The sequence below is a fragment of the Aegilops tauschii genome, chromosome 7 (assembly GCF_002575655.3).
Source record: "Aegilops tauschii subsp. strangulata cultivar AL8/78 chromosome 7, Aet v6.0, whole genome shotgun sequence".
NCBI lineage: Eukaryota > Viridiplantae > Streptophyta > Magnoliopsida > Poales > Poaceae > Aegilops > Aegilops tauschii.
The window spans coordinates 196,147,947-196,170,083 of NC_053041.3; positions in this window are offsets into that span (position 1 = coordinate 196,147,947).

A 22,137-nucleotide genomic window follows, 5' to 3' on the forward strand; every position below is an offset into this window, starting at 1 on the left:
TGTTTAAGTTGTACTAGTCTCTATCTTAACCTCCTGTAATCTGTTTCCTCCTCTCTCTCGGTTATTCTCCTAATCAAACACGTTTGTAAACCTATCGAGAGGATCTCCCTTATCACGTAATATAACTCACGCGGGCTCTCTCCTAGGGAGTTGAGACGCTTCATTATTCCTTACACCAGTTACATCCAGAGGGCGACTAATCATCATGGTTTACCTGCACATTGTCGACCAAATCTCTTGTACACTTCTGCTTCAGTAGACCCCCCTAAACACATCGATGGCTGAGATTACCCTTTACTCTTTTATAATAAAGGGCAAGATGGTCCTTTTCAAAAATACACTCGTGTAGAGACCTCCTGCATGTGCCCTCCGTATGACTGGGCCGACCCACCGGAGGCAAGGCCACTTACTATTTGAAAGCGCAATATAAAAATCGTGAGAAAATGAGAGAAAGCATGCACGAGGAATTGAACCCCTGACTTCGTCCAACAAATTAGGATTCTTACGACTCAGCTACACTGCCACTCCTGATGTTAAGAAGCACGAAACATATAAGGCACCGCTATGGTTCAGGTAGCGTTGCATCAGACCTGGCCGGGTCTTTCTCCAGGTAGTTTCCTTCGAATCTGCATCAAGGCATTAATTTGTCCCGTTTATCTACTTCCTAGAATTAATTGATCCCAAAAATCACGGTTGGTTGGAATAGAATGTGGGTCTGGCTTGCATTCCTTGCCATTCTGTTTTTCAAACTAATCAGACCCACAAATCTGTTGGGGAACGTAGCAGAAATTCAAAATTTTCTACGCATCACCAAGATCAATCTATGGAGTTTACTAGCAACGAGAGGGACGGAGTGCATCTACATACCCTTGTAGATCGCGAGCGGAAGCGTTCAAGAGAACGGGGTTGATGGAGTCGTACTCGTCGTGATCCAAATCACCGATGATCCTAGCGCCGAACGGACGGCACCTCCGCGTTCAACACACGTATGGTTGGGAGAGACGTCTCCTCCTTCTTGATCCAGCAAGGGGGGAGGAGAGGTTGATAGAGATCCAGCAGCACGACGGCGTGGTGGTGGAAGCAGCGGGGATCTCGGCAGGGCTTCGCCAAGCTCAGCGAGAGGGAGAGGTGTTACGAGGGGAAAGGGAGGCGCCAGGGGCTTGGTTGCGCAGCCCTCCCTCCCCCCTCTTTATATAGGGGCATTGTGGGGGGGGCGCCGGCCCTAGAGATCCAATCTCAAGGGGGGGCGGTGGCCAAGGGGGGAAACTTGCCCCCCAAGTCAGGTGGGGCGCCCCCCACCCCCAGGGTTTCCAACCCTAGGCGCAGGGGGAGGCCCATGGGGGGCGCACCAGCCCACTAGGGGCTGGTTCCCTTCCCACTTCAGCCCATGGGGACCTCCGGGATAGGTGGCCCCACTCGGTGGACCCCCGGGACCCTTCCGGTGGTCCCGGTACAATACCGGTGACCCCCGAAACTTTCCCGGTGGCCGAAACTGGACTTCCTATATACAAATCTTTACCTCCGGACCATTCCGGAACTCCTCGTGATGTCCGAGATCTCATCCGGGACCCCGAACAACTTTCAGGTTACCGCATACTAATATCTCTACAACCCTAGCGTCACCGAACCTTAAGTGTGTAGACCCTACGGGTTCGGGAGACACGCAGACATGACCGAGACGACTCTCCGGTCAATAACCAACAGCGGGATCTGGATACCCATGTTGGCTCCCACATGCTCCTCGATGATCTCATCGGATGAACCACGATGTCGAGGATTCAATCAATCCCGTATACAATTCCCTTTGTCTATCGGTATGTTACTTGCCCGAGATTCGATCGTCGGTATCCCAATACCTCGTTCAATCTCGTTACCGACAAGTCACTTTACTCGTACCGCAATGCATGATCCCGTGACCAACCACTTGGCCACATTGAGCTCATTATGATGATGCATTACCGAGTGGCCCAGAGATACCTCTCCGTCATACGGAGTGACAAATCCCAGTCTCGATTCGTGCCAACCCAACAGACACTTTCGGAGATACCTGTAGTGCACCTTTATAGCCACCCAGTTACGGTGTGACGTTTGGTACACCCAAAGCATTCCTACGGTATCCGGGAGTTGCACAATCTCATGGTCTAAGGAAACGATACTTGACATTAGAAAAGCTCTTAGCAAACGAACTACACGATCTTGTGCTATGCTTAGGATTGGGTCTTGTCCATCACATCATTCTCCTAATGATGTGATCCCGTTATCAATGACATCCAATGTCCATGGTCAGGAAACCATAACCATCTATTGATCAACGAGCTAGTCAACTAGAGGCTTACTAGGGACATGTTGTGGTCTATGTATTCACACATGTATTACGGTTTCCAGTTAATACAATTATAGCATGAATAATAGACAATTATCATGAACAAGGAAATACAATAATAACCATTTTATTATTGCCTCTAGGGCATATTTCCAACAGTCTCCCACTTGCACTAGAGTCAATAATCTAGTTCACATCACCATGTGATTGACACTCAAAGTTCACATCGCCATGTGACTAATACCCAAGAGTTTACTAGAGTCAATAATCTAGTCCACATCACCATGTGATTAACACTCAATGAGTTCTAGGGTTTGATCATGTTATGCTTACGAGAGGTTAGTCAACGGGTCTACAACATTCAGATCCGTGTGTGCTTTACAAATCTCTATGTCATCTTGTAGATGTACCTACCAGGCGCTACTTGGAGCTATTCCAAATAACTGCTCTACTATACGAATCCGGTTTACTACTCAGAGTCATCTGGATTAGTGTCAAAGTTTGCATCGACGTAACCCGTTACGACGAACTCTTTTACCACCTCCATAATCGAGAAAATTCCGTAGTCCACTAGTTACTAAGGATAAGTTCGACCGCTGTCATGTGATCCATTCCTGGATCACTCTTGTACCCCTTGACTGACTCATGGCAAGGCACACTTCCGGTGCGATACACAGCATAGCATACTGTAGAGCCTACGTCTAAAGCATAGGGGACGACCTTCGTCCTTTCTCTCTCTTCTGCCGTGGTCAGGTCTTGAGTCTTACTCAATACTCACACCTTGTAACACAGCCAAGAACTCCTTCTTTGCTGATCTATTTTGAACTCCTTCAAAATCTTGTCACGGTATGTATTCATTTGAAAGTACTATTAAGCGTTTTTGATCTATCCTTATAGATCTTGATGCTCAATGTTCAAGTAGCTTAATCCAGGTTTTCCATTGAAAAACACTTTTCAAATAACCCTGTATTTTTCCAGAAATTCTACATCATTTCTGATCAACAATATGTCAACAACATATACTCATCAGAAATTCTATAGTGCTCCCACTCACTTCTTTGGAAATACAAGTTTCTCATAAACTTTGTATAAACCCAAAATCTTTGATCATCTCATCAAAGCATACATTCCAACTCCGAGATGCTTACTCCAATCCTTAGAAGGATTGCTGGAGCTTTGCATACTTGTTAGCATCTTTCAGGATTGACAAAACCTTCTGGTTGTATCACATACAACCTTTCCTCAAGAAAATCATCGAGGAAACAATGTTTTGACATCCTATCTGCAAGATTTCATAAATAACGCAGTAACTGCTAATATAATTCCAACAAACTCTTAGCATCGCTACGAGTGAGAAAGTCTCATCGCAGTCAACTCCTTGAACTTGCCGGAAAACATCTTAACGACAAGTCGAGCTTTCTTAATGGTGACACTTACCATCGTTGTTTGTCTTCCTTTTAAAATCCATCTGCACCCAACAGCCTTACGACCATCAAGTAGTTCTTCCAAAGTCTACACTTTGTTTTTATACATGGATCCTCTCTCGGATTTTATGGCCTCGAGCCATTCGTCGGAATCCGGGCCCATCATCGCTTCTCCATAGCTCGTAGGTTCATTGTTGTCTAGCAACATGACTTCCAAGACAAGATTACGTACCACTCTGAAGTAGCATGCATCCTTATCGTCCTACGAGGTTTGGTAGTGACTTGATCCAAAGTTTCATGATCACTATCATAAGCTTCCACTTCAATTGGTGTAGGTGCCACAGGAACAACTTCCTGTGGCCTGTACACACTAGTTGAAGTGATGGTTCAATAACCTCATCAAGTCTCCACCATCCTCCCACTCAATTCTTTCGAGAGAAACTTTTCCTCGAGAAAGGACCTGTTTCTAGAAACAATCACCTTGCTTCCGGATCTTAAATAGGAGGTATACCCAACTGTTTTGGGTATTCTATGAAGATGCATTTATCCGCTTTGGGTTCGAGCTTATTAGCCTGAAACATTTTCACATAAGCGTCGCAGCCCCAAACTTTTAAGAAACGACAGCTTAGGTTTCTCTAAACCATAGTTCATACGGTGTCGTCTCAACGGAATTGCGTGGTGCCCTATTTAAAGTGAATGCGGTTGTCTCTAATGCCTAGCCCATAAACGATAGTGGTAATTCGATAAGAGACATCATGGTATGCACCATATCCAATAGGGTGCAGTTATGATGTTCGGACACACCATCACACTATGGTGTTCCAGGCAGTATTAGTTGTGAAACAATTTCCACGATGTCTTAATTGTGTGCCAAACTCGTAACTCAGATATTCATCTCTATGATCATATCACAGACATTTTATCCTCTTGTCACGACGATCTTCAACTTCACTCTAAAATTGCTTGAACCTTAAAATAATTCAGACTTGTGTTTCATCAAGTAAATATACTCAGCATCTACTCAAATCATCTGTGAAGTAAGAACATAACGATATCCACTGCGTGCCTCAACACTCATTGGATTGCACACATCAAATGTATTACTTCCAACAAGTTGCTCTCTTGTTCCATCTCACTGAAAACGAGGCCTTTCAGTCATCTTGCCCATGTGGTATGATTTGCATGTCTCAAGTGATTCAAAATCAAGTGAGTCCAAATGATCCATCTGTATGGAGTTTCTTCATGCATATATACCAATAGACATGGTTCGCATGTCTCAATCTTTTCAAAAACGAGTGAGTCCAAAGATCCATCAACATGGAGCTTCTTCATGCGTTTATCCCAATATGACTCAAATAGCAGTGCCACAAGTATGTGGTACTATCATTACTATCTTATATCTTTTGGCATGAACATGTGTATCACTACGATCGAGATTCAATAAACCATTTATTTTAGGTGCAAGACCATTGAAGGTATTATTCAAATAAAAAGAGTAACCATTATTCTCCTTAAATGAATAACCGTATTGCGATAAACATAATCCAATCATGTCTATGCTCAACGCAAAAACCAAATAACAATTATTTAGGTTTAACACCAATCTCGATGGTAGAGGGAGCATGCGATGCTTCATCACATCAACCTTGGAAACACTTCCAACACATATCGTCATCTCACCTTTAGCTAGTCTCCGTTTATTCCATAGCCTTTTATTTCGAGTTACCAACACTTAGCAACCGAACCGGTATCTAATACCCTGGTGCTACTAGGGGTACTAGTAAAGTACACATTAATATAATGTATATCCAATATACTTCTGTCGACCTTGCCTGCCTTCTCATCTACTAAGTATCTAGGGTAGTTCCGCTTCAGTGACCGTTCCCCTCATCTCAGAAGCACTTAGTCTCGAGTTTGGGTTCAACCTTGGCTTTCTTCACTAGAGCTGCAACTGATTTGCCGTTTCATGAAGTATCCCTTGTTGCCCGTGCCCTTCTTGAAACTAGTGGTTTTACTAACCATCAACAATTGATGCTCCTACATGATTTCTACTTTCGTGGTGTCAAACATCGCGAATAGCTCAAGGATCATCATATCTATCCCTGATTTGTTATAGTTCATCACGAAGCTCTAGTAGCTTGGTGGCAGTGACTTTGGAGAACCATCACTATCTCATCTGGAAGATTAACTCCCACTCGATTCAAGCGATTGTAGTACTCAGACAATCTGAGCACATGCTCAACGGTTGAGCTTTTCTCCCTTAGTTTGTAGGCTTAAGAAACTTGTCAGAGGTCTCATACCTCTTGACGTGGGCACGAGCCTAAAATCCCAATTTCAGCTCTTGGAACATCTCATATGTTCCGCGACGTTTCAAAATGTCTTCGGTGCCTCAATTCTAAACCGTTCAACTTTACGCACTGAACTATCACGTAGTCATCAAAACGTGTATGTTAGATGTTCGCAACATCCACAAACGACGCTCGAGGTTCAGCACACCGAGCGGTGCATTAAGTACATAAGCCTTCTGTGCAGCAATGAGGACAATCCTCTGTTTATGGACCCAGTCCGCATAATTGCTACTATCAACTTTCAACTAAATTTTCTCTAGGAACATATCTTAAACAGTAGAACTAAAGCGTAAGCTATGACATAATTTGCAAAGACCTTTTGACTATGTTCATGATAATTAAGTTCATCTGATCAAATTATTTAATGAACTCCCACTCAGATAGACATCCCTCTAGTGATCTAAGTGATACATGATCCGAGTCAACTAGGTCGTGTCTGATCATCACGTGAGACGGACTAGTCATCATCGGTGAACATCTCCATGTTGATCGTATCTACTATACGACTCATGTACGACCTTTCGGTCTCTTGTGTTCCGAGGCCATGTCTGTACATGCTAGGCTCGTCAAGTCAACCTAAGTGTTTCGCATGTGTAAATCTGGCTTACACCCGTTGTATGCGAACGTTAGAATCTATCACACCCGATCATCACGTGGTGCTTCGAAACAACGAACCTTCGCAACGGTGCACAGTTAGGGGGAACACATCTCTTGAAATTTTAGTGAGGGATCATCTTATTTATGCTACCGTCGTTCTAAGCAAATAAGATGTAAACATGACAAACATCACATGCAAATCATAAAGTGACATGATATGGCCAATATCATCTTGCGCCTTTTGATCTCCATCTTCGAGGCGCGGCATGATCACCTTCGTCACCGGCATGACACCATGATCTCCATCATCGTGTCTTCATGAAGTTGTCTTGCCAACTATTACTTCTACTACTATGGCTAACGGTTAGCAATAAAGTAAAGTAATTACATGGCGTTTTTCATTGACACGCAGGTCATACAATAAATTAAGACAACTCCTATGGCTCCTGCCGGTTGTCATACTCATCGACATGCAAGTCGTGATTCCTATTACAAGAACATGATCAATCTCATACATCACATATATATAATTCATCACATCCTTTTGGCCATATCACATCACATAGCATACCCTGCAAAAACAAGTTAGACGTCCTCTAATTGTTGTTGCATGTTTTACGTGGCTGCTATGGGTTTCTAGCAAGAACGTTTCTTACCTACGCAAAAAGCCACAGCGGTGATATGCCAATTGCTATTTACCCTTCATAAGGACCCTCTTCATCAAATCCGATCCGACTAAAGTGGGAGAGACAGACACCCGCTAGCCACCTTATGCATCAAGTGCATGTCAGTCGGTGGAACCTGTCTCACGTAAGTGTACGTGTAAGGTCGGTCCGGGCCGCTTCATCCCACAATGCCGCCGAATCAAGATAAGACTAGTAACGGCAAGCAAATTGGACAAATCATCGCCCACAACTACTTTGTGTTCTACTTGTGCATAGAATCTACGCATAGACCTAGCTCATGATGCCACTGTTGGGGAACGTAGCAGAAATTCAAAATTTTCTACGCATCACCAAGATCAATCTATGGAGTTTACTAGCAACGAGAGGGACGGAGTGCATCTACATACCCTTGTAGATCGCGAGCGGAAGCGTTCAAGAGAACGGGGTTGATGGAGTCGTACTCGTCGTGATCCAAATCACCGATGATCCTAGCGCCGAACGGACGGCACCTCCGCGTTCAACACACGTACGGTTGGGAGAGACGTCTCCTCCTTCTTGATCCAGCAAGGGGGGAGGAGAGGTTGATAGAGATCCAGCAGCACGACGGCGTGGTGGTGGAAGCAGCGGGGATCTCGGCAGGGCTTCGCCAAGCTCAGCGAGAGGGAGAGGTGTTACGAGGGGAAAGGGAGGCGCCAGGGGCTTGGTTGCGCAGCCCTCCCTCCCCCCCTCTTTATGTAGGGGCATTGTGGGGGGCGCCGGCCCTAGAGATCCAATCTCAAGGGGGGCGGCGGCCAAGGGGGGAAACTTGCCCCCCAAGTCAGGTGGGGCGCCCCCCACCCCCAGGGTTTCCAACCCTAGGCGCAGGGGGAGGCCCATGGGGGTGCACCAGCCCACTAGGGGGTGGTTCCCTTCCCAATTCAGCCCATGGGGCCCTCCGGGATAGGTGGCCCCACTCGGTGGACCCCCGGGACCCTTCCGGTGGTCCCGGTACAATACCGGTGACCCCCGAAACTTTCCCGGTGGCCGAAACTGGACTTCCTATATACAAATCTTTACCTCCGGACCATTCCGGAACTCCTCGTGATGTCCGGGATCTCATCCGGGACTCCGAACAACTTTCGGGTTACCGCATACTAATATCTCTACAACCCTAGCGTCACTGAACCTTAAGTGTGTAGACCCTACGGGTTCGGGAGACACGCAGACATGACCGAGACAACTCTCCGGTCAATAACCAACAGCGGGATCTGGATACCCATGTTGGCTCCCACATGCTCCTCGATGATCTCATCGGATGAACCACGATGTCGAGGATTCAATCAATCCCATATACAATTCCCTTTGTCTATCGGTATGTTACTTGCCCGAGATTCGATCGTCGGTATCCCAATACCTCGTTCAATCTCGTTACCGACAAGTCACTTTACTCGTACCGTAATGCATGATCCCGTGACCAACCACTTGGCTACATTGAGCTCATTATGATGATGCATTACCGAGTGGCCCAGAGATACCTCTCCGTCATACGGAGTGACAAATCCCAGTCTCGATTCGTGCCAACCCAACAGACACTTTCGGAGATACCTGTAGTGCACCTTTATAGCCACCCAGTTACGTTGTGACGTTTGGTACACCCAAAGCATTCCTACGGTATCCGGGAGTTGCACAATCTCATGGTCTAAGGAAACGATACTTGACATTAGAAAAGCTCTTAGCAAACGAACTACACGATCTTGTGCTATGCTTAGGATTGGGTCTTGTCCATCACATCATTCTCCTAATGATGTGATCCCGTTATCAATGACATCCAATGTCCATGGTCAGGAAACCATAACCATCTATTGATCAACGAGCTAGTCAACTAGAGGCTTACTAGGGACATGTTGTGGTCTATGTATTCACACATGTATTACGGTTTCCAGTTAATACAATTATAGCATGAACAATAGACAATTATCATGAACAAGGAAATACAATAATAACCATTTTATTATTGCCTCTAGGGCATATTTCCAACAAAATCAAGCTACGGCATATTCTCTTATTCTGTGCTAGATAGAATTTTGTTTCTTCCCTTCTAAAGTTAGCTCCCCGTACATGTTAAATTTGCTTCTATTGAATAAAGTTTTATGTCCAATGTAACTATTTGTTTATTATTATTATTTGTTCAGAAACAAACTGTTGTATCAATTTTCTATTAATTTCCATCAAGAAGCATATTTTACTTCTGGTGTTACTCGACCTCGTTACTTCTGACGCCACTGAACTTTGCTTTGATCTAAACTGAGTCAATTTGATAGAAAATATGCTTCCCTAATATTCATAATCTTGCTTAGTCACACTGCTTTCATATATGCTTATGATATTGGCTCCATGTTCATATAATGCGAAACAACGACAATTTCTGTTTTTTCGTTTATTCATGTCTCTTTCTTTTTTGAACTTTAATATTTCTTTTTTAAACCTGTTTAAAATTTTGAAATGTTGTTTGAAAACCAAAAAATGTTCTTTTTTTCAAATATTGTTTACAACTTTAAAAAATATTCTAGATTCTTATTTGATGGATGTCGGAAATCAACGTGCTTTCAAATGGACCATTCTCACCCTACCCGAACACCATCAATTGCATATGATCTATTTTTGGACATCCTTCAAATGACCCTAACTTTTGCAGGCAGGTGGGCATGCCCATGGTAGGAATCCATGCCCGGTTTGAACGATGTTCTACATCATATGCAAGTTGCGACATGTCCATCCATTTATCGGCTTTTATAAGGAGAAAAATCTAGAAAATGCAAAACTTGTCGAGTACCTAAACACTTTGGCATGGTGCTTTGAATTGGCCATACAAGGCCATGGAAAAAAGTGAGGCCATTTAAGGGATGTCGAGAAATGAGGTGCTCCCAAACGGACCCTTCTCGCCTACCTGATCAACACCGTTCGTTAAACATCGTATTTTTGGAAATCTCAAGACTGACCTCAACTTTTGCAAGCTGGTGAACTTGCCCATGTTAGGCATATGTGCCTAGTTTGAACGACTTCCGACACCATATGTACGTTGTGACACATCAGGCCATTTTTCAAGCTCGGACCATTTTCACTGGGAAAACTTTAGAAAATTAAAAATTTGTCAAAAGCCCAAACAACTTGGCATGGTACCTTGATGTGTTCATACAAGGCCATGAAAAATGGGGTCATTTCAAAGATGTCAAGAAATAATGTGCTCTCACATGGAGCCTTCTTGCCTACCCGAACACCCTCTGTTAAAACAAAGTCTTGTTTCGTACATCCTTGAAATGAACCCAACTTTTGCAGCAAGCTGAGTATGCCCATGATAGAAATCCAGGCAAGGCTTGAACTATTTCCAACACTGTATCCTAGTTGTGATACATCTGACTATTTATTAGCCTTTTTTCACCCAAAAACTTCAGAAAATGCAACAAACAACTTGGCATGGTGCCTTGAATTGGTCATACAAGGGCATGAACAAAAAAAGAACCATTTCAAGGATGTCGAGAAACAACGTGCTCTCAGACAGAGCTTTCTGGCAGTCGAACATCCTCCATTCAACATGGTCTATTTTTTGGACATTCTCGAAATTACCTTAACTTTTGCAAGCAGGTGGGCATGCCCATGGTAGGAATCCATGCCAGGTTTGAACGATTTCCGACACCGTATGGAAGTTGTGACACGTCCTGCCATTTATCGGCCCTTTTTCACTGGAAAAACTCCATAAAATGCAAAACTTGTTAAAAAAATCAAACAACTTGGCATGCTGCCTTGAATTGGTCATAAAAGGGCATGAAAAAAACTGGGGCCATTTCAAGGATGTCGAGAAACAATGTGCTCTCAAACGGAGACTTCTGGCCAACCCGAACATCCTTCATTCAACATGGTGTATTTTTGGACATCCTTGAAATGATCTCTACTTTTGCAAGCAGGTGCAAATGCCCATTGTAGGCATCATGTTAGGTTCGAACAATTTTTGACACCGATGCAAGTTGCGACACGTCCAACCATTTATCGACATTTTTTCACCGGAAAAACTTCAAAAAATGCAAAACTTATCGGAAAATGAAACAACTTGGTATAGTGGCTTAAGTTGGTCATATAATGCCATGAAAAATGAAGCCATTTCAAGGATGTCGAGAAACAACGTGCTCTCACATGGAGCTTTCTGACCTATGCGAAGGCCCTTCGTTCAACATGGTCTATTTTTCGACATCTTTGAAATGACCTCAACTTTTTCAAGTAGGTGGACATGCCGATGGTAGGAATTCATGCCAAACCCCGATGCAAGTTGCAACATGTCCGGCCATTCATCGGCCTTTTTTCACCGAGAAAACTCCAGAAAATGCAAAACTTGTCAAAACCCCAATTAAATTTGTGCATGTGTATATTCTTGTTTTGCTTCAGTATAATTTAATTTTCAAAAAGTAAATGTTTCCATCAAACAGAAATATTGTTTTCGCTACATCAGAATATACTTACAATTCATTGAAATGCTACCATAGAGCATAGAAATAATCCTTCTATCGAGGCAAAAAATATTTCTATCAATACGGTCCATAAATATGGAATAAATGTGTTCTCATCACACCATAAAAAAGGATGCTTCTACTGATAAAGAATAATGCTTCCATGCCACTTAAGCTTGTTGGGCTGCACAAAATGCATCTCGAATAACGAAATTCCTATTCTGATCCTGAGACCAAATGCACCCTTGTGAACTGTAAAAATTAAAAAATTATTAAACAAAATAAAAAATCTGATTTTTTTGGTTGTAAACTTTGACAAATTTTTGCATGCCTACAAAATTGGAGCATGGAATGACATTCGTGGAAGTCGTGGCAAAAAAACAAAATTAGTACTTCAAAATGTTTATAAAACTAGCATTTTTGGAGCATTGATTTTGTTTGTTTTTTTTGCCACGGTTTCCACGAATGTCATTTTGTGCTGAACTATGGCAAGCATATAGAGCATTTGTCAAAGTTTAGAAAGAAAATTCATAACTTTTTTTACTATTTATTTATTTACTGTTCATCGGTGTGCATTTGAGCTTAGGAGCAGCTACTCGACGTCCCTCGAATAATAATTATTCTCTTATATTTGTATGTGTGAAGCTAGTCATAACTTACAAGATTTTTTATAATAAAGGAAATTTGCCGTGATTTATGGGAAGTAATTTCCGGCTAATGGTCAAGTACTATAAATCTTTTTTTTCAAGTACTATAAATCTACCATGTGTTGATGCGTACGTTCAATCAGGAAGCACTAAATTAGAAAGCAACGAGAGGGTGCATATGTAGCGTACGTGTTTAGCGGAATGATTAACTAGAGCAATGAATTAAGGATCGAGGATCCAAACCAACAAACCATGTGTGGGCTATATTAAAATATTGGACCTCTATAGTCTGATGGGAAGCCCGGTTTTTAACTAAGAGTAGTGTCATATCATAATGATCACGAAAGTTAATCACAAGAGTTCAGGTGGCCTGTTGGTAACCACTTTTCATACGATGGCTAGAGGTCTCAAGTTCGAAGGTAGTTTCTGCGTATTTATTGAACTTTAATAGAAGAGAACAAAAGGGTGTTACTTGGATGACGTATGTACGGACGGGTTATCCATTATACATACGAAACTAGATACGATTTGACAAAGGTCTATATTACCCTTGTGACGCCCCCGATTTAATCGTACACTAATCATAAATGCAATGTGTACGATCAAGAACAGAGACTCACGGGAAGATATCACAACACAACTCTAAAAATAAAAAAATAAGTCATACAAGCATCATAATACAAGCCAGGGGCCTCGAGGGCTCGAATACAAGTGCTCGATCATAGACGAGTCAGCGGAAGCAACAATATCTGAGTACAGACATAAGTTAAACAAATTTTCCTTAAGAAGGCTAGCACCAACTGGGATACAGATCGAAAGAGGCGCAGGCCTCCTGCCTGGGATCCTCCTAAACTACTCCTGGTCATCGTCAGCGGCCTGCACGTAGTAGTACGCACCTCCAGGGTAGAAGGAGTCGTCGTCGACGATGGCGTCTGGCTCCTGGGCTCCAGCATCTGGTTGCGGCAACCAGGTAGAAGGGAAAGGGGGAAAAGAGGGAGAAAAGCAACCATGAGTACTCATCCAAAGTACTCGCAAGCAAGGATCTACACTACATATGCATGGGTATATGTGTAAAGGGCCATATCGGTGGACTGAACTGCAGAATGCCAGAATAAGAGGGGGATAGCTAATCCTGTCGAAGACTACGCTTCAGACCACCTCCATCTTGCAGCATGTAGAAGAGAGTAGATGGTAAGTTCACCAAGTAGCATCGCATAGCATAATCCTACCCAGCGACCCTTCCCTCGTCGCCCTGTGTGAGAGCGATCACCGGGTTATATCTGGCACTTGGAAGGGTGTGTTTTATTAAGTATCCGATTCTAGTTGTCATAAGGTCAAGGTACAACTCCGGGTCGTCCTTTTACCGAGGGACACGGCTATTCGAATAGATAAACTTCCCTGCAGGGGTGCACCACATTTCCCAACACGCTCGATCCCATTTGGCCGGACACACTTTCCTGGGTCATGCCCGGCCTCGGAAGATCAACACGTCGCAGCCCCACCTAGGCTCAACAAAGAGGTCAGCATGCCGGTCTAAATCCTATGCGCGCAGGGGTCTGGGCCCATCGCCCATTGCACACCTGCACGTTGCGTACGCGGCCGAAAGCAGACCTAGCCCCCTTAATACAAGCGTGAGCTTACGGTCCAATGCGGCGCGCGCCACTCAGTCGCTGACGTCAAAAAGAGCTTCGGCTGATAGCACGACGCCGAGTGCCCATAACTGTTCCCGCGTAGTTGGTTAGTGCGTATAGACCAAATGGCCAGACTCAGATCAAATACCAAGATCTCGTTAAGCGTGTTAAGTATCCGCGAACCCTGACCAGGGCCAGGCCCACCTCTCTCCTAGGTGGTCTCAACCTCCCTGTCGCTCCGCCACAAAGTAACAGTCGGGGGCCGTCAGGAACCCAGGCCCACCTCTACCGGGATGGAGCCACCTGTCCTTTCAGCCCCCTCATCAGAATCACTTGCGGGTACTCAACGAGCTGACCCGACTTTAGTCACCACATGTGTCATGTATATAAAGTATATAGAATATATACCCGTGATCACCTCCCGAAGTGATCACGGCCCAGTAGTATAGCATGGCAGACGGACAAGAGTGTAGGGCCACTGATGGAACACTAGCATCCTATACTAAGCAGTAGGATAGCAGGTAAGGGTAACAACTGTAGTAACAATGACAGGCTATGCAGCAGAATAGGATTAACCGAAAGCAGTAACATGCTACACTACTCTAATGCAAGCAGTATAGAGAAGAATAGGCGATATCTCGTGATCAAGGGGGGCTTGCCTGGTTGCTCTGGCAAGGAGGAGGGGTCGACCACTCCGTAGTCGAACTAGGGGTCGCCAGCAGTCTCGGGGTCTACCGGAAAGAGGTAACGGAGGGGGAACACAATAAATAACAGAGCAATTAAAGCATCACAAAGCGTAACATGGTAATGCGCGGTGCTAGGTGTGCCCTAACGTGGTAGTAGGTGATACCGACGAAAGGGGGAAACACCCGGGAAAGTATCCCCGGTGTTTCGCGTTTTCGGACAGATGAACCGGAGGTCAAATGTTTCAGGTTCACTATGCTAGGGACGCGTGGCGGACGAACGGGCTGCGTATCTGGATTCGTCTCGTCGTTCTGAGCAACTTTCATGTACAAAGTTTTCCCATCTGAGCTACGGTTTATTTTATATTAATTTTTAAAGTTTTAAATCATTTCCTAATTTATTATTATTAAATTAATTCGAAATTAGTATTATTGCCCCAGCATGACGCCAGCATGATGTCAGCAGTCAACAGAGGTGTTGACTGGTCAAACTGACGTGTGGGTCCCGCATGTCATTGACTGCAACTAACTAACCAGGTTAATTAGTTTAGTTAACAGATTAGTTAAGTTAACTAACGGTAGTTAACTAGGTTAATTAAACATAATTTATTAAGTTAATTAATTTATTTAATTAATTAATTATTGAATATTATATTTTTTAATTAACTTTTTTTAAATGTTCCAGGTGGTGGCGCCCATATGTCATAGGCCAGGGGCCTTAGCGGGCAGGCTAACGGGCGCAGGGGCGGGTGCCAGGCGCAGTTCGGGCACTGCCCAAGCGGGCGCTGCAGGCTGGTTACGGGCGCATGCACCAGGCGCCCGACGGGGCGAACCCGGGCGCACGGGCGACGGCCGGCGGGCCGCCGGAGTTGGTCGTGGGGCCGCGGTGGCTGCGACGAGCGGTGGAGAGGGGACAAGGCCAAGCAGGGCAGCAGCAGAAGCAGTTGCAGCAGCTAGGAGCAGGGGGCACGGCGGGGCGCAGTGACCGCGGGCGGGGCCGGACCCCAACGAGGGCGTGGTGGCCACGGTGATAGAGAGAAAGGGGGACGACGAAGTAGGGAAGGCGAAGGCCGGGGACCTCACCAACGTTGCAGGGAAGAGGCGGCGAGGCCTGGGGTAGACCGACGACGAGGAGATGAGGAGGTCCGGTGGGGAGGTCCGGCGACGGCGAGGCCTAGGATGACGCGTCGAGGTAGCGGGGCGCCGGCTTGGGGTCGGGGAGGCGACGGGCGTCGGCGGGCGTCAGGGCGCCGGCAACGTGGGTGCGGGGCGGCGCGGGATCTGGCTCTTCTGCCTCGATCCGGACGAGGGGAAAGGGGAGAGGGGTGTGGGGGAGATCGAGGGGAGTGGGGATCGGGTAGTTAGGGTTTGGGTCGGGGTTGGCCTTGTAGGCCAGAGAGAGGGGGTGGCTGGGCCGGCCGGTTGGCCCAGCTGGGGGGTGTCTTTTATTTTTTTTCTTAGCTTTGTTTTTATTTACTTTTCTTTTATTTATTATTTTCTGTTCTATTTTGGTTACACCTATTACAGTTTTTTTATAAAATACAAACAAACTCCTAAAGTATCGTTATAATATAGGCCACTAGCTCAAAATGTTTGGTGTAGTAATAATTACTTAATACATTTTTATTATTTAAAGGTATTTAAATATTTGTTTTTAGCCACAATTTTCTTTACTTTAGTGCATCTAAATACTTTATAAAGGCGTGGTCTCTCCACCAACATGGTCTATGGATTATTTGACACGTTAGAAACAATTTAGTTTTGACTTTTGAAAACTTTAATAGTTTTAACTTAAATTCAAATTTTTAATTTGAATCATTTCGAACTAACGCGAGAGTATCGATAGTAACCGAGGTGACATGGCATCGTTAACATGGGATTACTGTAGCCTAATTATCCGGGCGTCACCAATTCTCCTCCACTACAAGAAATCTCGTCCCGAGATTTAAGAGGTGGAGTAAGGGGGGATGGAATTTGGTTACGAAATTCTAACGAGTCTTCTTGGTCTTGGTTACTCTTCTCGAAGAGGTCGATCCATTATGGTGATGTCTTCATTTCTCTGCTTCGGTCATCATGATGAAGTAGGCATCCTTTCTTCAGGATCTTCACCATACTTATGAAAGGGCAAAAAGGGAATAACTCTATAAGGAAGGATTCTAACAAGATCAAGCATCAGACGGTTAACTCAAGGGAAGAAGCATAAGTATCTCTCGAACTGAAACTTAAGAAATTATCGAGAGCAAAATAAGAAGGTGCAAAATGGAAGTTTCAAGCGCATAGGCAATCGTTTGTTGCCTGAAATGAAGTGTGAAAGGGGTTTAGAGAAATGGGAATTAGCATTGCATCTGATACCAGAATAGATCACTAGGTAGGTGTCCCGTGAATCACATACAAAGTCAAGCGCGAGGAATAACTTTGACAACAGGGTGTACAGGAGAGTCAGGTTTCGATCCTGTGGAACTGTGGGTTATGGGCCCACCATGTGGGTTAAAAGTAGGAGCGGGGATGACGTCTTGCATGATCATGTAAGCAAGGCATGTCAGAGGATAGACTATCGATTATGTCGGCAACAACCATTGGTACCAAGGGCGAGGGACGAAGAGAACCATTTTCCTGCTCGTTGAACGAGGCGGACCAATAGGCAAAGTTCTCGTCCATCGGTGGTTACCGGAATGCTATCAACAAAAGCAACAGGGTCTTACTGACACGGTCGTACACCAAGGTGTTTACATAAGCAGAAGAATATTACTGCTTAGATCATATAGATGACCAGAAAGGTCAAACAAAACGATGGAAGGAAAATGTGATCTTCATATTGAACAGAACAATGGAAAGGAAAATGTGTTTAAACACAAATTTCAGGGGTATATCCTTCCCAAGGACAAGCAGAGCATGATATCCATGACGGGATATAACGTAGAAAACCCTTTTAGGAAAGGGGAGAGAAATTTCATGCCATTACCCATACAACGGTGTTTGGATAATTGAGCAAGAAACATTTAGCATTGGGCTTCAAATGTTCTTGTTGAAAATCGGAGTACCATAGACTTGCTTCAGATAGCATTAACATGGTCATCAGGTGAAGATCAGACTTTTGAAACACAAAGGATCCATCAAGAATAACTTGTAGGATAAGTCTTACAATTTCCTCATGGAAGAATGGATAACCTTGCTGAAAAGGAATCTATAACAATAGGGCCTCCGGCCAGGTGTGCTAGGCACGACATCACCTTACCGGGTCACATAAAGGCCAATGTTATAACTCTCGGAAATATGTTCCAACCATCATATCTGACCGAGATTCGGATCTGATTGGTGTTAGGATAACTCAGATTCAGGACGCCTGAGAAGAAAGGTGCAACACAAATTGCCGAGATGACATTGTAAGATTCTCAGGAATTGAACTATGGAAGCGAGTTCCGAAACAAGAGTTCATCATCAAACCAAGGAGAGGATGAGGAGGTGACTGAGGAACTCAGCGACAATTCATCAAGATTTCTGACTAGATGGATTTTCACAATTATGTGAACAAAGAGATAACATTTGTCGGATCGAATGATATAATGATGTATGTTCAAGGAAAACATACACAATTAAACATTGGTTGAAAGGTGCGCCCAAAATATGGGCATAGGTAGCCTGATCAATTGTTAGAATGGTGATTTAATAACTGATAGGCTAAAATGAACTATTGATCATTAACTTCAAAGCAATAGGGTTACAAGAAGTACTAAATCCAAACAGCGTCGTTCACTTGTTGATACCCCGGTTGGAATCAACACGAGAACCAAAAAAGAATGGTGATGGTGAGAAGTATCATCATACCGAGAATTTCTAAGAGGTGGAGCAATCCCCACAACATTCTCGACAGAAAAGAAAGTAGTACTTCAAGGCAGAACACAACACTAGCTGGAGAGCAAGTTGTATTCATAATGTGGACAAGTTCGCGATGAAAGGAAGTCAAGGGTGTTGTCGATGATAATAAAAATTATCGAGGGCAAGGAGGGTATTTCCCATCATGAACACAGTTGACATCTCGGAAGAAGTCAAAGTGTTGAAGGTGATCCGACACATTTGTCGGGAGGTTTCGAGAGGATGCAATCAAACAACAACGGCAACAAGCAAGGGAATGATGTAGTGGCAAGTTATAGGATCAAAATATAAGATGCAAGCTCGGAACCAAGGTTGCCTTTCAATACAAGCAACATAATGTTGAAAGCTCGACGTAAGTCGTGCTCACACACTGAAGAATTCGTGCACCAGAGAAAGATGAGGTAGCACAGTCAAAGATAGCAAGACGAGGATGCAACCGATAGTCTAGGAATGACCAGATTGAGTTCAGAATTTCCTAGTAAAAATACTAGGGGTATTTGATTTGTAGTGCGGAATAATTTCACTAGTCGGTGTCCTCGGTTGATAACAACCTAGAACACGTAGAGTGATTACGACAAGGAAAGACATTACTTCAACAAAGTTAGTAAGATGTGGTGCAATGGCAAGACATCTTCAAGATACCAGGGGGTAATACTCGAAGGTTGAACATGATAGAAGTAGTACCGGGTCATTGACCTATGACAGTAGATACTTCAACCTTGCCAAAAATAGACGAGGCACTAGAATGAATTCCCATCGGATATATTAGATCAGGACAGCATGGTCGGAACCATAACTGTAAGGAATCAATTTCAAGAATACTGAAAGAATCATACAGCTGGATAATCATTTTGCAAGAAGCTTTAGAGACAGTCTACATCATTTTCATGGGCATGAACATAAAGTTCAAGGTCGACTCCCACTTCTTTAATGCATATCATTTCATTCACCTCTCGCTTTGATAAAACTGTAGTGTTGGAATTTTATCTGGTAGAACACCGGAAGAGTATGACTTGTGAAAACTTTCGGGTTCTCGCGGATTAGGGGAAGGCATAGGTTCAACCCATCAGGCATCTTAGTAACATATACCACAAGTTTCAAAAGTAAATACACAAGCTCGAAAGCATAGCATGGTTGGCCAAGCAGAGGATACAATTTACCAAAGGCATTATGTATTAGCGGAAGAACTCACAAGGTGATTGAATATGAAGGACGATGTCGGATAAAAATCCAACAATGGATCGGGCGATCCACAATGGAGCTGATGTGAGTATCGATACTCACTCAGAGGAAGAAAGAATGCAGAGGCATCAGATTCAAGAATCACCTGATTAGTCTGATGCTTAAATAGAAAGAAATTATGGTTTCCAAAACGAAGGATCAGAAGCAGACGCTCTGATCAAGGATGGATAAGTTGAAAACACTTAGTTGGACAATCAATAAAGGTTTGAATTGCCGAGAACCAACTCATGTCCGGAATGACGTCTGAGTTAGAAAGATAATTTTTAAAAAGGATAACCTGTTATCGAGGACTACTAGTCATATGGAATTAACCATAATGCAAGCAGGCAAGAATTTCAAGAATAACAGGCTGTAGAGGATTTTCGAAAGATCAAAAAGTATTCCGAAGAATTTTGTGAGACACACGAACCATCTGGGGATGAGCGGATACTCTATAAGTGCGAGAAATTATCCATAGGGATATTCAGGTGGCAAGAACTGCAAGATAGTAGGCACAAAATATTCTCGGAACAATAGAGAGGATTTCAGGGTATCTTGTAATAACAAGATCAACTGGGAATAAAAGTAAGAACGGCAAGTGTATGTATTTATCCATAGGGATATTTCGGTGGTAGGGAATTGCAAAAGCAACGGGCACAAAGTCTCAAAAGAGTATCGGAGAGTAACTTCGAAATCTTCTGGTGCAACCGGCTATCATCTGGACTGAAGGGGCTCTCCGGGAGAAAGTGTTTTCGAGAACCTAAAGTTAGATTTTTAGAAAATCATTTACCTGAATAGAGGAGAGATCAGAGTCCCAGAGTAAAGGTCGAGGAGTAAAAGATCCTATTACCAACCAATGGCGACGTGGGCCCGTAAGCCACACAACCAAGTTAGTAAAATAGTTTTCGGCTTCTAGACTCAACTTCGGCCAAGGAGTTGGAAAGGCGATTCCTACAGGCAGTCGGCTCTGATACCAACTTGTGACGCCCCCGATTTAATCGTACACTAATCATACACGCAACGTGTACGATCAAGATCAGGGACTCACGGGAAGATATCACAACACAACTCTAAAAATAAAAAAATAAGTCATACAAGCATCATAATACAAGCCAGGGGCCTCGAGGGCTCGAATACAAGTGCTCGATCATAGACGAGTCGGCGGAAGCAACAATATCTGAGTACAGACATAAGTTAAACAAATTTTCCTTAAGAAGGCTAGCACCAACTGGGATACAGATCGAAAGAGGCGCAGGCCTCCTGCCTGGGATCCTCCTAAACTACTCCTGGTCATCGTCAGCAGCCTGCACGTAGTAGTACGCACCTCCAGGGTAGAAGGAGTCGTCGTCGACGATGGCGTCTGGCTCCTGGGCTCCAGCATCTGGTTGCGGCAACCAGGTAGAAGGGAAAGGGGGAAAAGAGGGAGAAAAGCAACCGTGAGTACTCATCCAAAGTACTCGCAAGCAAGGATCTACACTACATATGCATGGGTATATGTGTAAAGGGCCATATCGGTGGACTGAACTGCAGAATGCCAGAATAAGAGGGGGATAGCTAATCCTGTCGAAGACTACGCTTCAGACCACCTCCATCTTGCAGCATGTAGAAGAGAGTAGATGGTAAGTTCACTAAGTAGCATCGCATAGCATAATCCTACCCGGCGATCCTTCCCTCGTCGCCCTGTGTGAGAGCGATCACCGGGTTATATCTGGCACTTGGAAGGGTGTGTTTTATTAAGTATCCGATTCTAGTTGTCATAAGGTCAAGGTACAACTCCGGGTCGTCCTTTTACCGAGGGACACGGCTATTCGAATAGATAAACTTCCCTGCAGGGGTGCACCACATAACCCAACACGCTCGATCCCATTTGGCCGGACACACTTTCCTGGGTCATGCCCGGCCTCGGAAGATCAACACGTCGCAGCCCCACCTAGGCTCAACAAAGAGGTCAGCATGCCGGTCTAAATCCTATGCGCGCAGGGGTCTGGGCCCATCGCCCATTGCACACCTGCACGTTGCGTACGCGGCCGGAAGCAGACCTAGCCCCCTTAATACAAGCGTGAGCTTACGGTCCAATGAGGCGCGCGCCACTCAGTCGCTGACGTCAAAAAGAGCTTCGGCTGATAGCACGACGCCGAGTGCCCATAACTGTTCCCGCGTAGTTGGTTAGTGCGTATAGACCAAATGGCCAGACTCAGATCAAATACCAAGATCTCGTTAAGCGTGTTAAGTATCCGCGAACCCTGA